The sequence below is a fragment of the Mauremys mutica genome, chromosome 2 (assembly GCF_020497125.1).
Source record: "Mauremys mutica isolate MM-2020 ecotype Southern chromosome 2, ASM2049712v1, whole genome shotgun sequence".
NCBI lineage: Eukaryota > Metazoa > Chordata > Testudines > Geoemydidae > Mauremys > Mauremys mutica.
In genome coordinates, this window is record NC_059073.1 from 29,630,585 (window position 1) to 29,647,782 (window position 17,198).

Below are 17,198 nucleotides of genomic sequence, written 5' to 3' on the forward strand. Positions count from 1 at the left end.
AAGTAGCCCTTTCTGTTGATGTACTCCATCACAAGGTGGTCTGGGGCCAAAATAGGGATATCCATGCCATCTATCGCTCCACTGCAGTTAGGAAGTCCCATTACTGCAAAACCATCCACTAGTCCACGCACATTGTCCACCATCCCAGTCCTTCATAGCAGGAAGTGATTAATGGCCATGCACACTTGCATCACAGCAATCCCCGTGGTGGATTTCCTGACTCCAAATTGATTCAAGTCTGATCAATAGCAGTCTGGCATTGACCGCTTCCACACAGCGATTGCCACTCACTTCTCCACCATGAGGGCAGCTCTCATTTTGGTGTCCCTGAGCCAGATGGCTGAGGCCAGCTCCGCATACAGTTCCAGGAAGGTGGCTTTGTGCATCCAAAAGTTCTGCAGCAACTGCTCATCATCCCAAACCTGCATCATGATGCAATCCCACCATTCAGTGCTTGTTTCTTGTGCCCAGAACCAATCGTTCACCATGTGCAACTGCTCAGTGAATGTCAAGAGCAATCTTGAATTGTTTCTATCTATGACACACAGCAGGGCAGACACCGCGGCATTATCATCAGAATCACAGCTCATGAAATACTGCAGAATCAGATGCTTTGTGTTCATAATGCTCATCACAATATGGGAGAGCAGTGCAAGATCCATGATTTTAGACAAAGATGGCGGGTGCACAGGTTGCAGGGGCTGTTGAAATGTGGTGCAATACATACTAGAAAGCCCATGGAATGATGGGACAGAGAAAAATACATCATGATATTCTGAGCCTGCCCACACGAGGCATTGCAAACCCTTCCCAGAACATCCTGTGGAAGATGGCAAGTTGCACAGTGGGATAGCTCGCAGGGTGCGCTGCTCTCTGTGTCAATGCACGAGCTGCTACAGTGGATGCACTCAGCCAACACAAGGAGCATAGTATCGACATGCAACTGCAGTGTAATTGCAGAGGTGGTTGTATGTTGATGGAACGTAAATTGACTTAACCATGTAGTGTAGACATGCCTTAAGTAATTCTTAATGTGTTCTTTTCCTACTTTAGCCTCGATCCTACCCTTGGCCTTTCTAACTTTGTTCCCACATGCTTGTGTTGTTTTGTTTTTTTATTTTTATCCTTTGTAATTTGATCTAGTTTCCACTTCTTGTATGACTCTTTTTTGAGTTGCAGGTCACTGAAGATCTCCTGGTTAAACCAGGGTGGCCTCTTACACACTTCCTAGCTTTCCTATGCATTGGTATAGTTTGTTCTTGTGCCCTTAATAAAGTTTCATTAAAAACTACCAACTCTCCTGGGCTCTTTTTTCCTTTAGACTTGCTTCCCATGGGATCTTATCTACTGGATCTGTGCCCTTCAGTTTCTAGCCGCTCTTTTGAGACCAGGGTATTTACCAAGGATAGTTACTACCCATCCCTTTCTTTATAGAGTTCTGATTTTAAATATATAGCGTCTCAAGAAGCCCTGTTTCCCCCCTGAGAGTACAAAACCATGTTATACAAATGAAAGACATGACATGCTGTGTGTTCAGGTTGTAGAAATTTTGGATGTTCATGGATTACACTGGGGAAGGTCTGAAGAGCACAATAAGACTATGTAAGAGAGAGTCTAGCCACTGTAATAAAAGCTTATCAACACACAGCGCAAAGGAGCAATTCCAGGGCAATGCCTATTTTGCTAGCCAGTGAGTCTATGGGGAAACAGCATATCTGTTTTACAACCTCTTCTATTTTGGACTAAATATGGAGAGGGATACTGCTGTACTGTGGTACTTTGCTTTCATCATCCATCAGAGCTTCTCAAAGGACTTGATCCTGAACAAAATTAGAGAATTAAGCCACACCATGCCCTATGAGGCAAGTATGACTTTTCTCATTGTATAGGTTGGAAGCCAAGGCAGACACCTTCATGTGCCTTTAGCCAATCATTCCTCTTCACATTTCTTTGCCACATTTTTTCCTCTCATAACTCTGGCTCCTCCCCTTTTTCAACATTTGTTGTGTTTTACTTGTCTTTTTTCTTGCTTTCATTATTATCATTAAAAGTAAATGTTTGCCTCAGCCTTCTCTTGCCAGAAGAAGCCAGGGGCCACCAAACAGCAATAATTAGCAATAACCTGGCACTTTGCGAGTTCATTGTAATTTTTCTAGTGGTAACCTAATACCAGTTGAAAGGTGGCAGGAAAGACTGACAGGTGAAGGGTTAATTTCCTCATGAGAAAGGGCTGTTTCTCCATACCTCCTTAGTTGGGAAAGGAGCAGAGTGTGATAATTAACCCTGATAGAAGTTCCAGGGATTTGTAAGTGGAACAGGTGAAAATGTAACTGGCAACAATTAAAGGTTAATTATCTTCAGCTATCAACTGGTCACCAGCTGTTCTGCACCACATAAAAAGGGAGACAGAGGCAAATGTGTATTGTAGGGGATAGTGCTAGGAGTAGCAGTAGATCATCTGGTGGGGTGGATTGAGAAGTCTATTCTTTATAGGCCTGATCCTGGAAATTAACTCATATGAGTAGTTGCATTGAAGTCAACAGGCCTGATTTTTCCTCACAGTTATACCAGTTTTAAAGTTAAGGCTAATATAACTTGATTGGCTTCTATGGATGATTCCTGCTTTATATCATAGTGAGTGTCTCATTGACTTCAGTGGAATTACTCACCCAATTAAGCTTACAGAATCAGGCCTTTGTTTGTGATACATTTACACTTAATTGAGGAGTTTGACCTAGCACACAGGACCCTTCAAGACATCCTGGTTATTAATTGTTTTGAGGATGGGGTAGGGGAGCTCCTTTGTTTTCACTCTGTTGCCTTTATGAACAAACTGGGTTCATCAGCACCTTTTTGAAATCACTTCTTTTGTCTATATCTCATATGTGGCATTAGTTAATATAACCCAGAGGTTCTCAAACTAGAGGTTGTGATTCCCTGGTTATTACATATGGGTCACAAGTACATGCATCAGAGCAATTGCTATAAAATATATAATTTAAAGCTAGCATTTAAGAAAATTACACACACCTTTCTGTTGCAATGTAATGTATTTACTTCAAAAAGAACTGTAAACTTATAATGCACTGATCATTGTGCCTAAACAAAATGTATACGTGTATTATCACCATTTTAAAGAAATTGGGGTCTGGGGATTATAATGTGTGTGCACGTTTGTCATCTTGAGGCTAAAATGATGGGGCTGAGACAATATTAGAGGGCTTGCTTGTTCAGCAGCTTAAGAGCTGCATTTAAACCATGGATCAATCAGAATGCTGAGATCAGCAAAGAAAAAGTAATTTAACTGTCTGACACATAGGAAGGGGCAGCGCTGTGGGGGTTATGATCACCCAAAAAATTACCTTAGTTGCCCCAGCCACTGTTCCCAGTGCAAAGAACAAACATTACACAGAAGTAAGGCTGACATGGTATGGCATTGCCACCTTTGCTTCTGCAGTTCTGTGCTGCTGCTGGCAGTGGCACTGCCTTAAATTTGAGTGCCCAGCCAGTAGCTGCTGCTCTCCAGCTGACCAGCTCTGAAAGCAGCACAGAAGGGTGGCAAGGGGGCACTAAGTCTACTGTGAAAAGTGATACTGACCAAGTTTCTTCATGCTCCCCCCCTCCCCAGTATTAAATAGTAACTATTTAAAAAAAGCAAAACAAAACTTTTCTGCTTAACAATAATTAAATGTCTTTTAGTCTTAATTTAAAAGTGGTGAGAAAAGAAATTAATTTTAAACAATAGGGTTATACATTTAGCATTTAAAATGTTAAATTAAAAAAAAAGGAGTTTTGATTTATAAGGGGGGGTCACACTCAGAGGCATGTTGTCTGAAAGCGATCGCCAATACAAAAACTTTGAAGATCACTGAAACCTGTTACAGTTCCATTGTCCGCTAGAGACTAACCAATGATATTAGACTTGAGCATTCCATTTCTAAAATAAATCTAGAAAAAATTCCATAAGACAAATGAAAGGGGGGGGTGAGTCTATCTGTTCATGGTTAGCAGCCTATTTCTTTTATCACTCTCTGAATGTGTGATGTAGGTGATTCTTGTCTTACCTCTACCACCTGTCTAAAACCACATCACACATTGATGAGTGACTGGGTAATGTACAAACTAACACTTGCGTGACTAATATTTATAGTTATATATTCTATACTATTCCCAGTCCACCTGCAAAACATGCACTAGAGTTCACCTGAGAGAGAGAGAATGATGGATTCCAGCCCTAACCAGTAGGCCAAATTCATCCTTGGCATGAGTGAGTGCATCTAGCTCATCTTTAACGGAGTTATGCTTGTTGACAATAGAGCTGAAGCTGAGATCATGCCCTATTAAAACTATGAATTGAGGACAGGAAAAATTCAGAAAACGTGAAATGGAGCAATAGTCAGAAGGGCTCTGATTATAATTTTCATGATCCTTTCTTTTCTCTTGAGTCCGCAGAAGCTCCCTCAATGAATTTAGGACATTGTGGAAATGGGTTACAGCTGGAGACATGAGGTATTCTCCTCCTCATTTTCCTCTTTTCATTTTCCACATGGAGAAAAGCTGAAAAAACTGTAGGAAGGGTGTTGTCAAAAAATGAAAAGTTTTCACAGAAAATATCAGAAAAACTGAATATTTTTTTGGTGAAAACCTTCATGTAAAAACAATGACTATCTGTGATGGTGTATACTGGGTTCTCTGAGGAAAAGGAGCATTGAAGATGGGCCCTCCAGACCTGACTAGAGAGGCTGCAGGGAAGCAGCCAATCAGAGTGCAGCAGGCCCAGTTAAAAAGGCACTGCAGGGCCTGAGCAGATCAGTTGCTGGCTGGGACTGGAAGGAGAGGAGGTGAGATTTTCAGCCCTGAGGTAAGGGTGAAGAGAAAGGGGCTATAGTAGATAGGGCTCAGGGAATAGAAGTAGCAACTATTGCAGGAAACAGCACATGGCTGTTATTTATAGGGTCCCTGGGCCTGGAGATGGAATAGTGGCTGGCCCTGGATTACTCTTCTGTTCTTCAGAAAGGAAATCCCTGGGGTCACTGCTCTATACCAGCACAGACACAGACATAAATCTAGCCCAGAAGGGGCAAAGGACTGAGCCCAGAGACAGGGTTAAATACATTGTTTAGGGTACAGGAACAGGCCCTGTTGAATCATTCCTTCATTCATGTGTTGGACTGTGTGGCTGAGTCACTGAAAACTTGCCTGATGAGGGCAGTAGCCAACAGGGGGGTGTCAGAAAAAGAAAGAGTACAGGTTTGCACTTGACCAACAGGAAGGGATTACCAGAGGTGTGTCTCCTCACCCCCCCAGGTCACACCATCCGACTACAAGCTCTAAATAGGAATATCTAGCCCAATCTTTTCATGGTGCAAAGTGACTGATTGTGGGGAACACAGACAGAGAAATTGCTTAACACTCTGTAGTAAAATGTTCTGTATTACTCTGAGTGGTGTCCTTGGTAGGCAGAAGGGGTTCAACTGATGAATATACTACTGGGTAGAATTATGAGTGTGTAAATAGTCCACCCTTGAAGATAAGCCTGCTCCTGACTTAGACAAGAGCATCTGTGCAATCAGGCATGCCTGGAGGCATGTTGTTTACCATTCCTTTTCAAGCTAAAAACCTTACCAGTTTTACACAGCAGGAAGTCAATTTCCTGGACCCTAGCTGTGTGTGTGTGTCTCTAAGAAACCAATTTATTGCTGGTGAAAGGAACCAACTTGACAGTGCTGGAGACTAAAATCTTCTTTTTACTCTCTGAATGAGTATACAGCAGGCAGCTGCAATCCAAGATTTCCCACCCCCTTCCACCAATGCTGAGCCAGAAGCAGATAGTGAGTCATTCTATGCCCATTATATCCTTAGCTGCACTGCTTGAGATTGCTGTCTGGTACTGATGGTTGTGGTGTCTTGTGTATGCATGTCAAAGAGGAGCTAGGTGGAAACTAGCACTCCCTCAAGCAACTAACATCAGAATATGCAATCTCAGCCACTTCAGGCCTTGGCTGGATGATTCAAACTGGAAGCCTTAGTCCCAATTTATCACTAGTGTTGGAGATGAAACTCTTTTCTAAATCGAGTTGTTCCTACTTATGCCAAAATGAGTGTGGCCCTCTGAAGAAAGCCAACACCCTGAGTCCAAAACTTTACAGTTTTAAGCCTTTTTGTGTGTCTTCCCCCTTCCCCCCCACCTCCCCCAGGGCTGGCTCCAGCTTTTTTGCCACCCCAAGCGGCGAAGCGGGGGGGAAAAAAAGATAAAACCGATCGGCGGCACTTTGATGGCAGCTTAATTGTGCCGCTTCATTCTTTAGTGGCACTTTGGCGGCAGCTCAGAAGAAAAGAGGGACTGAGGGACCTACTGTCAAATTGTTGCCAAAGACCTGGGCATGCTGCCCCTTTCCATTGGCATCCCCAAGCACCTGCTTCCTTTTCTGGTGCCTGGAGCCGGCCCTGCCCACTGTCCACAATGATCAGATTGCTTATGAGCACTGGAAGTTAGATCTACTGGCATGGCATTTCAAGATGATGTCCCTCCTCTTTATCCTTGAACTCCGCTTCTGTTTTGCAAATGATGCACAGATATAGGAACATTTCCATCTGCTTTGAGCTCTCTTGTTGCCAGTTACATATGCTTTGAAAAGTATTTCCTGTATTTTAACACTAGAATTCAGTAAATTTAATTTATTCACAGGCATTTTAGCCTTTTTCTGTTTACTAACTGTGCAGGAACTGCTTATGATTTTTTTGAATGCATTGATTATTTAAATTATTTACTGAATAACTTCTCTGAGTAAAGTTTAGTTTGTAGCTTGTCTGTGAGTAATTTGAGAGTATTGAAAATCTGAGCTGTTGGTTTGTTTTTATAAGAACGGCCATACTGGGTCAGACCAAAGGTTCATCTAGCCCAGTATCCTGTCTTTTGACAAGGGCCAATGCCAGGTGCCCCAGTTTCATTAGATACACAGGCCACATGATTTTCTATTCCTTGATTGGATGAGTGTAGCTATTAAAATCAGGTTTGCAGTGTGAATACTTGTGTTCACAAGTATAGCCTCTATTTGTTTAAAATTTGCTTTTATGAACATTCCTGACAGTGAATTCTTTTGCTTGACTATTCTGAGACAGCAAACACTGAAAAGAATTCAATTTTTTTTTCAAGTGAATATTGGTGGATATATTTTTGAGGTAGCCAACTAGCTCTATTTACTATTCTTGCTTACTAGATTTTCTTCTCCCAGATGAAAACAACATATCAGTCTTCTCAGAAATAGAGAACCAGAACTATTGGTCTACGAGCTACATCCTCAGGAGTATTTCTCATCCTTTCCTTTTTTGGTATCAGTGCCAGCCTTTTTAAAATTTATGTTATGGAGACTCTCTGTAATTATTTCAATTAAATGTATTAATCTTTTTTTGAAACTGTACAGAAAACTAAATGCAAAAAAGCACATTTTTTATGATCTTGGTGTTTATAGCACACTAAATATAAGCTTATTTTGAGTTCTTGTTCATCACAAGTTTTCCATCCACTTGACTAGAATGCATTGAGCAGGATATATTTATCTCCCTATATACTCTTTTTAAAATGTCACTTATGTAGCTATAAAATACTGTTTTACTAAGGCTGCAGCATATTTGACACATAACTGACAGATGATGTCTAAGCATCATGTGTGCTGTTAAGAATGGAGTAGAAGGCACATCTGTGCCAAGGCAGGAGAAAGGGGTAGTAAAACGTGCAAGACCTTCTTCTGTAAATCATATTGGATCAGATTCACCCATGGAGTTACAGGGGTCCAGTGTGTGTGTGTGTGTGGGGGGGGGGAGAATGTAGATAGAAAAGAGCTCACACAAGTGCTCTAAAAACAACTGTACGAGAGCACTTTGAAGTTGAAAGTTCTGAAGCCTAGGGACGGGGGTGGGCTTCAGTCATATAATCAATGGGAATTAGGCCCCTAGGTGCTTTTTGGAAATCTGGCCCTTAGTGTGTCTGTACCTCAATTTCCCACCTGTAAAGTAGGCATCATAATACTTCCCTACCTCACATGAATGTTGTGAGATTCAATACATTAAAGATTTTGAGGAACTCAGACAACCATGGTACTGAGTCATATGTATATTAGATACAAATATAGGCTCCAACCCTGCCTAGGTTTGTACACGTGAGTACACTTTACATGTGTCAGTAGTCCTATTGCACAAGATCATGGGACTATGGAATAAGTGTAAAGATACTGAGGGCTGTATTTCAGCAGGACCAGGACTGCAGTCGTTTTCTGCATGAGGGCCTACAGTGTTCCTATATGACCACTGTAACTGTCTGCTCGGTGAGCTGAGTGACTGTGAAGGTTGCTTGTTCTTCTGTGGTTCCTCTGCCTGTCACAAGTGCTGACTGCTATGTCAGTGAGCTGCTTTCTTACTGGTCTCTAAGTCCAGTGGTGGAACATTCCCAGCCTGTCACTCACATTCTAGTTCAGGGTGGCACCACTTTTCCTGGGAATTGCATCTCTGTATTTTGTTGTTGTTGTGCTTGTGTGACTGGGGTCCTAGTGGGAGCCAGCTGTGGTCACTCAATTAGGGTGACCTGCAAAGAATGGGGCATACAATAGCAGTAAAGCTGGTGGATATTCCAATACCTAGATTTACCAAGCCAGCATAAAACAGCTTCTTTATTACCTTACTGGTTACTCCAAAGTCCAAACAACACAATTCCCTTAAAGTGATCCAGCCTCACGACTCCATCCAGGTACTCATATCAAATAAGAGTTACAGAAATTTTCATCATATAAAAGAAAAGGTTCTACCAATCCCAAAGGATCGGACACATTACCTTCCAGGCTAATGAATGTTTCAGATCTTACCCAAATACACACTACAGCCAGTTCTTATTAACTAAACTAAAACATTTTTAAAAAACAAGAGGATGGTTAAAAGATCAATATACATACTGACATGAGTTCAACTCATTGAGGTTCTGAGTCACAGCAGAGATGGTGAGCTTTGTAGTTGCAAAGAGTTCCTTTAGAATTTAGGTCATAGTCCAATGTCCAAATCTCATATTCAGAGTGTACCAGCATAACTGGGACCTCAGTCTTGTGACTCAAACTTCCCCTGATGAAGTCTAAGCAGATCCGAGATAACAGAATCAGGACCCAAGGATCTTTTATACAATTTCATGTCTTTTGACAAGTTGGAATTCTTCAGGGAACAAAAAGTAATTAGGATGACTTTGAAGGAGGTCCATCACTGGTACTTGCCTTATGTTAATTCATATAGCTCATTTGCTTGTTCCTCCACCATTCACAGTACATTTCAAAGAGAGATGAATACTGAGATATCCCAAGTTTACAATTCATTTATATGATAGGATGTTCTTTTGACCTCTGAATTATCAGAATACAGCCTCGACAGGGACTGTTGATTATATTGTCCACCCTACTCATACATAATGGTTTTTGTGTATTTACATATCTCCCCACATGTTGTCTTTGGGTTATTCATTTTGCAGGATGTTTAACCCTTTCTAGCCATGCATCACAGCTTGCAATTCTGAATTTGGGCTTTTTCAACCACTTCTCTGAGAACCTATGACAGACGCAATATATTGCAAAGTTAAGAACTGTGGTGTGGCTGAGTAAATATTACTCTGAAATCCATAGCAAATAAATATCTACTCTTCTTTTGTTTTTTAACATTAGTGTAACTAGTATCATTTCCTTTTATCTTGCTATTGTCATCTCCTATCCATTGTTTTGCATAGACTCTGCTTCATCTTGCTATTAGCACTTTTTTCCCCATAGCTTCTGGTTTGGTTTTCTCATGTTGTCCTAATGCCCAGAGATCTTCATTGCAAAGCCAAGGCAAAATGAAACATTGAGTTCCTAGACTTCCACTTACTGTTTTGATCTTGAAATTGTATTGTCATTTCTAGAAATGTATGTTACCTGGCAATATTTCATTTAGCTTCACTTGTAATTGGAGCTTTATGGATTTACTTTGATAATACCTTACTATGACACCACCGGGTCAAATTCCTTCCTCCCTATAATTCCATAGTGCAAAGAGATTGATTGATTGGAAATGTTGGGGTGAGGGAGGGAAAACTCATTGATTTCTTTTCAAATATCAAAATTTTGAAATTAAAGCTTTCAGCCAGCTGCAGTTGAAACATGTTCATGAGCAGACAGCAATATTGCACAACATTTTAGGATGGGGAAATGAAGAACACTGCATCCAGATGAAACTGCAGGGGGAATTTAGACAGAATATAATTATTGCATGTAATTATATTGGGGCATAACATAATTATGCGAAGTTGGAATTTTGTCAGGACACTGCGGTGAACTCCCCATAAGCTTTTCACAAAGCATGGGAATTTTTAATTGGCATAAGTGGTCAGAACATTAGTTTGATGTCTCAGCCAAAAGATGAATTGATATTGAACTACCATATTCCCCTACAGTATGTGCCTGGGTAGTACCAAAATAACAGAACCATTAGGTATCCTGACTCACCTTGTACCCAAGAAAGCACTTGAGGAGTGTGCTGTACTTGAAATCTGTATTTATTATAAAATGTACCTCACCTATTGTGTGTACAGTATAAGTAGAAGAAAAGGATTTCTGTATTCAAGGTATTTTCATTACAAGGAAAAGATGTGCATCTTCTAAATAGGCAGATCTTTGTTCTCTACTCATTTATCCTTAAAATACCATAGAGTAACTTTCAGGGGGTAATCGTGCAATAAGATGAGCTTGATATGTACTCATCATGAGTTGTTAGAACCTCATTAAGTCAGCGAAGTGCTCTCGCAGCCTATTTATTTAAGAGCTGTCTATAGGTATTAGACAAGGGAAGAGTAGATTGGATAGGTGTTTCTTAATATTTCAGTCCCAATCTTTGTCCCATCTATCTTGGTCCTTATGCCACACCCTTCCCCAGGGTATCTGAAAGTCTTTCAAGTCCCCCTCTAGCATCAATATTTTTTTTCGTTATTTTTGATAATGTGTAATAATATTTTTGATGTGTAAGCTGTAGGCTGCCCTATCATTATTTGTGTTGCTACCACAGTGACCTTGCCCTGAGATGTTAATTCATGCAGAGTCCCTTCAAAAAAACAGAACTCAAAGTTGATACAAAAAGTAGGAAAATAACTTTATGCAATGCTCATTAGTATTTCTTTTTGAGCAGCCGTTTTTTGTGTCACGCTGCCCACATGCTCTCTTTAAAAGGCCATATTTTGATTTCAGAACTAACTTTTTCTGCAGCTGAGAGAGGCTGAACTTGTGACTAAAAGATGGTAAACTGCAAGCCAGGAGATCTGAGTTAAACTGCTAACTTTTTGAGCAGTCTTCGGAAAGTCATGATCTTTCTCTGAATTTGTTTTCTATCTGTGAAAAGGGATACTACTTCTGTACCTCACAGGCATGTTATACTCCATCTATTAATGTTTTGTGAGGTGGTCTGATACTATAGTGATGGAATCATAAATAAATAACCAGTTCCTTTTTAAAAATTGTAGGAAGGGGAGGAGACAGGTAATTCAAACTGGAGGCAAGTTATTATTTTTTCTGTAACAACTTATACAGATTCAAACCACATGTAATAAAATACATTTGTACACAAAGTTTCATTGTGATGTAACCCGACTGCCAGAAACTAAACCTGCTCAAAATGTGATTCATATCCAAAATGTCAACTCAACCTTCCCAGAGCTGCTACTGGCTTCACTGTAATTAAGTGCTAATCGCAGGGGTGTACTGTTTTGCAAGGCAGTAAACTGAGTGGATAAACTTGGAAGTTGAAGGCCAAGGAGTGAGTTGTGTCAAGGGAACTGGATCATTTCAGAGAAAAGCAGCACACCTGTCTTGTTGTGATTATGATACAAATGTGAATAAGGCCAATAAAAGAAATTTGAAAATCTGGAGAACTTATTGACATAATTGTAACTGACTGTACACAGAGTAAATGTCTAACTGGATTCTGCTGGATCTCATGAGATGATACTTATTTGAGCAACTGAACCAAGAAAATGGGAGCTAGTGTTAGGCCTATTGTGAACAGTGCTGTTGACTTTGCAGTGTGATCTTGGAAGTGTCACTCGATCTTCTTGTGACTTACCTTCATTTTATAGCTAGGGAAATATTACCTAATTCACACACAGTTTAAATACTTGGCTTTAGTAAAGTGCTTATATCCTTCGATAGAAGGAACAATCGACAGTAAATGCGAAATATTATTTAAATACATGAAAAAATATATTTGATTATTTTTCTTATACTCACAAGAATTTAAAGAATAAACATAGTTTGAAACAAGAAAGCGAAGAGTTTTATAGGTTGGTAGGGGAAGGCTTAAGAAGCGTACGTAAAAATGTGAGTATTTTGGGTTTTTTTTCCCCCCCACTGGTAGAAGGAAGTGCTGTGATTTTTAGCACCAGAGCAGCATATTTATCAACAAATAATTGGATTTCTAGTGAGCATTGGTAGGGAGCGTCCCTTCTGGCATAAAATATAGGAACTCGACACCGAGAAATATGTATGTATTGCTTCACTATTGTGCAAGCCAAGTTTTTGACAATTTGTTTCTTTGGCCTCAGACGGGCTTATGCAGTACGGAAACCAGATAACGTTTGCTTTAAACAGGCTTCTGTATTCTCTATGTGCAAAAAAAATAGTCATCTTCCCTGCAAAATTAGGGACTGAGCTGGCAAAGTTTACTTAAGCAAAACTCTCATTTTTATTTAAAACAGATATAAGAAATTTTGCAAAATGAGTAATTAGTCTTTGGAACTCACCTCCATAAGAATTATTAAAGCCAAAAACTTGGAAGGTTTTAAAAAGATTTAAATGTTTGTTTTGTGGATTTTAAAAATAAGAATACTTCAGGGCCTAGCCAACCACTAACTACTGGGGTGGGGGTGGTTATGAAGACACTTCCATCTATGGATGAGTTATTCCATTATTACCCATTACATGATTGCTTGCCCCCTGCTCTAAAGCAGTTGATACTGGTGGAGTTTGTGTCACTCCAAAACCTAGATCAAAGGTCTGATCCCTCATAGCAATTGTTTTGTTATCCCTGAGGCAGGACTCTGTGCTGGACCTTCTAGACTTGACTACATGTGTCATCATGCTGATGAGACACTCACTCCATCCATACGTTCACTGGTAGAAATTAAAATAACTCTCTCTACTTTTGAAGAAACACATTTCTGCTAAGTATGATTATTGTTTGAGTAATACACCTACCTGCATCTTCATTTGTTACTGCTTTGTATTGTTGAAGAAAATAAGCTTAATGACTTAAGTATAGCTTGCAGGGTATTAATGGAAGATGGTAGTTTTTTTTTTTCTCAGAATTGTTTACGGTTTTCTAGAGTGCAGAATTTAATTTATACACATGGGTCTGATTCTTCACTCACACAGGTGGAACAATAATACTAGTTCTTATAGCACTTTTCATCCCCAGCTCTCTATAGACTTCAGTGCAGGGCGGGAGGGATAGCTCAGTGGTTTGAGCATTGGCTTGCTAAACCCAGGGTTGTGAGTTCAATCCTTAAGGGGGCCACTTAGGGATCTGAGGCAAAAATTGGTCCTGCTAGTGAAGGCAGGGGGCTGGACTCAATGACCTTTCAAGGTCCCTTCCAGTTCTAGGAGATTAGTATATCTCCAATCATTACCTATTACCAGTTATTCCTGATTTACACCATTGTGAGTGAGAGGCAAGAATCAAGTTTATGGGTTCATTGATTGCTCTCTGGCCTTAGATTTTTTTATTTATTTATTTTTTTTTATCGCTATGATCATCATATAGTCTGACCTGCTTCACAAAATGGATCATAGAGTTTCACCAAGTGAGCCCTGTGTCAAGCCCTTAATTTCTGGCTGAGCTGGATCATATAGTTTAGAAAGACAGCCGGCTTTAAAGACAAGTGAAAGGCAATCCACCAGGCCCCTAAGTAAATTATTCCAACGGTTCTCTCTTTTAAAAAATTTGCCCCTTCTTTCTTGTCTGAATTTGTCTAGCTTCAATTTCCAGCCTTGGGACCTCAGTATGCCTTTGTCTGCTAAACTAAAGAGCCCTCTCACTATTTCAGGTTTTCCAGACACCGGTTTATTCTTGTAGCTCTTTTCTTAAGCCTTTCCAATATATCAATATCCTTCTTGAAGCATAGATATGAGAACTTAACATAGCATTTGTATAATGGTCTCACTAATACTGTATACAGGGGTAGCAACATCTCCCTGATCCTACCTGTTGTTCTCCTGCTCTTATACAGGTACTCAAGAGTGTTGATTACAGAATTAATTACCAGATTGGCACATGGATCTATCCCCACGCACACAGAATGTCAACTGCAACAGCACAATCTCTTCCCACCCAGGAACTGCATGGACAGGTGGCAGGGCTGGAGGACATAGAATAAACTCTGCAGAAGCACTTCAGTGACTTGAGCTGTAATGTAGACTTAGACCATGTCAGCAAAATTAATATTGCTCAGGGGTGTTTGAACATTCCTCACACACATACACAACCCGAGTGACATAAGTTACACTGACATAAGCATTCATGTGCACAGAACTATGTTGGTGGGAGAGCTTCTCCCACTGAGATAGCTTATGCCTCTCAGAGGTGTGGGTTTTTTATGCCAATGGGAAAGCTCTCTCTCTCCCCCTGCTCAGCATAGAGCGTCTACACCAAATGCACTGCAGGGGAGTAGTTGTGTCGGTACATGCCACACTGCACGCATAGATGTACCATGAGATACCTGTCTCACTTTGAAAAGGGATTTAAGCACTTAAAAGCTCCATTGACTTGCAAGAAAACTTAGGAACTAAGAGCTAGATCCACAAAGGTGATTTAGCAGCAAAGAATCCTGTGGCACCTTATAGACTAACAGACATTTTGGAGCATGAGCTTTCGTGGGTGAATACCCACTTCGTCGGATGCATGACATGAAAGGTGACTTAGGCTCAGCATTGCAACACTTGCCTTTTAGATGCCCTGATCAGTGAAAGACTTACCATGAAACAAACCATGCAGTGGCACAGGGCCCCCAAATGACAGGGGGCCCCAAAATGCAGGACAAATCTGACAAATGACTGAATTTAATAAGCGTTGCAAGTCGCGAAGCAGTCTAGGCTTTCTGCATTCTGAGAATGTATTCTGTGAACTGTGCTCTAAACGTGGCTTTTGGAAATTAGTCTAGCAAAGAATTTTGCTTTGCCATTTTTTTCACTGTCTCGGCAATAGCATAACAGCAACTAAGAGAAGTCCTCATTTGCCAATTGATCAATCTGCTTGACAAATTCAACAAAAGCACACTCCCCTGTACTTTGAAACAATGCCTGTGTCATAAACAGATAGTTAAGGGTTAACATGCAGTACCTGATGACCACCTGACCAGAGGACCAATCGGAGACAAGATAATTTCAAATCTCTGTGGAGGGAAGCCTTTGTCTGTGTTCTTTGTGTAAGTGTTCGTTCTCTTTTTTGGATCTAAGAGAGGCCAGTCATGTCTCCAAGTTCTCCTGGAGTAGTTCCTACTATCTAATAGTGAGTATTAATTAGAAAGGTGGATTAGTCTTGTAATTTGATTTCTACATTTGCAATTGTGTGTTTGCTAAAGGAAATTCTTTATTCCTGTTTGCTGTTACTTTGCTTTTACTGAGAAAGAAAGGGGGAGGGGGAATGCTCTCCAGGCTTATAGGTTAGACTCTGTATATTGTTCCATCTTGGTTACAGAGACAGTGACTTTCTTTAATAAATCTTTTCTGTAAAGGACTTGGTTAATCTTTCTTTGGGTGGATTCTCAGGGAAAGGGGAGGAGGGAAGCATCCCTCTGTAGTGGATCCCGGTATCTCTCCTAGGAAAAGGGAGGGGGGAGGAAGCAGAGGGAGAATGGTTTATTTCTCCTGGGTGTAAGAACTCCATGGATTTGGGGCTCTTGGGATCCCCAAGGATTTTGGGGAAGGACTGTGTCCCAATCCACGTACCTGATTGGGTGGTGACAGCTTTTACCAGATCTAAACTAGGATTTTTAGTTTAGAGGGAAACCAGTGCAGGTCCCCATATTGGAACCCAACAGCTCCAAGTGGGGGTGAGACCTATGACAGCCTGTGATTTGTCACTAGTATGTAATGGTTCAAAATCCTGTTTTTACAGAGCCTGATAAAAACACAAGATTAACTGTGTTAAACCTGATTAGGTTGTCCACAGTCCACCTGTGGTTACGCCTCTGCTCTTTCAGACCTTTTTAATCTGCCTTAAGATCAAGGTCAGTTTTTTAGCAATAATGAAATGACACTGAGTCTGGGAGTCAAAAATGCAAAAAAAAATGAAGGCAAGAAGACTAAGCTAAGCACAAAGACAGTCTGTCATCTTATTTTAAAAAGCTTGAAGTATTGAGTAGTGGACAGTCATCAAAAAGTATGGGCAAGGAAACATCTGAATTATCTGATGACTTGCCGAGTTGTGGGGATACCACAATGACATGACAAAAAATTGAACAAGTGGACTCTGAAGTGACAATGGAACTACAAAATATTGGTAAATTTGTCAAAGTAAGGGAAGAAACCTACCCTGACGGCATCGCATTATGGCCAAAATCTGTTTAATTGGATATGACAGCAAACAAACTGAAAAACATAGGTAATATGGAAAATTTGAGAAAAGAGTATGAGGTTGCAGGACGAAAGCAATTTATAGGTCTTCTTGAGTCCCATTTTCTGAGGATGAAGAAAAATGGGTTGACAGAAATGAGAATTTTGTGGTGGTGGCGGGAGGGTCTTTGGTTTTTTTTTATTTCTCCCAGAAACCACTAAGGCAGTCTACTGTTACGTTTACAAATTATTCCTTGACCATAGTAAAAGAAAACAAACATTCGTCACCAGGCACTTTAATTGGAGAAATGTTGCAAGACATATTGCTGATCATGAAACTTACACATAGCATTAATATGAGCTTTGGAAGTTCATTCAAAAATGTAAATTATCTGGAAGAATTGATTCTGTGTTATTGGCTCAGTTTGAAAAGGAGTGTTTTTATTGGAGGAAAGTGCTGAGACATGTTGTTGCCACGGTCAAACTGCTGTCTTCTTTGGGACTACCTCTAAGAGGACATGATGAGTCGTCATTGTCAAATCGAAAAGGTCTTTTTAAACCTGCCTTTAATATCTTTAGTGAATTGATTTTTTTCAA

General features: G+C 40.4%; 1 protein-coding gene across 1 annotated transcript in view; it reads left to right on the forward strand.

The window, feature by feature from the left end:
- Positions 1-4,826: 4,826 nt before the first annotated feature.
- Positions 4,827-17,198, forward strand: part of TRPS1 (transcriptional repressor GATA binding 1) — a 405,556-nt gene continuing 393,184 nt past the window's right edge. Inside the window, exon 1 of the mRNA XM_045007716.1 lies at positions 4,827-4,861. The gene's annotated coding sequence lies outside the window, so the exon portion shown is untranslated. The remainder of the gene's footprint in view (positions 4,862-17,198) is intronic.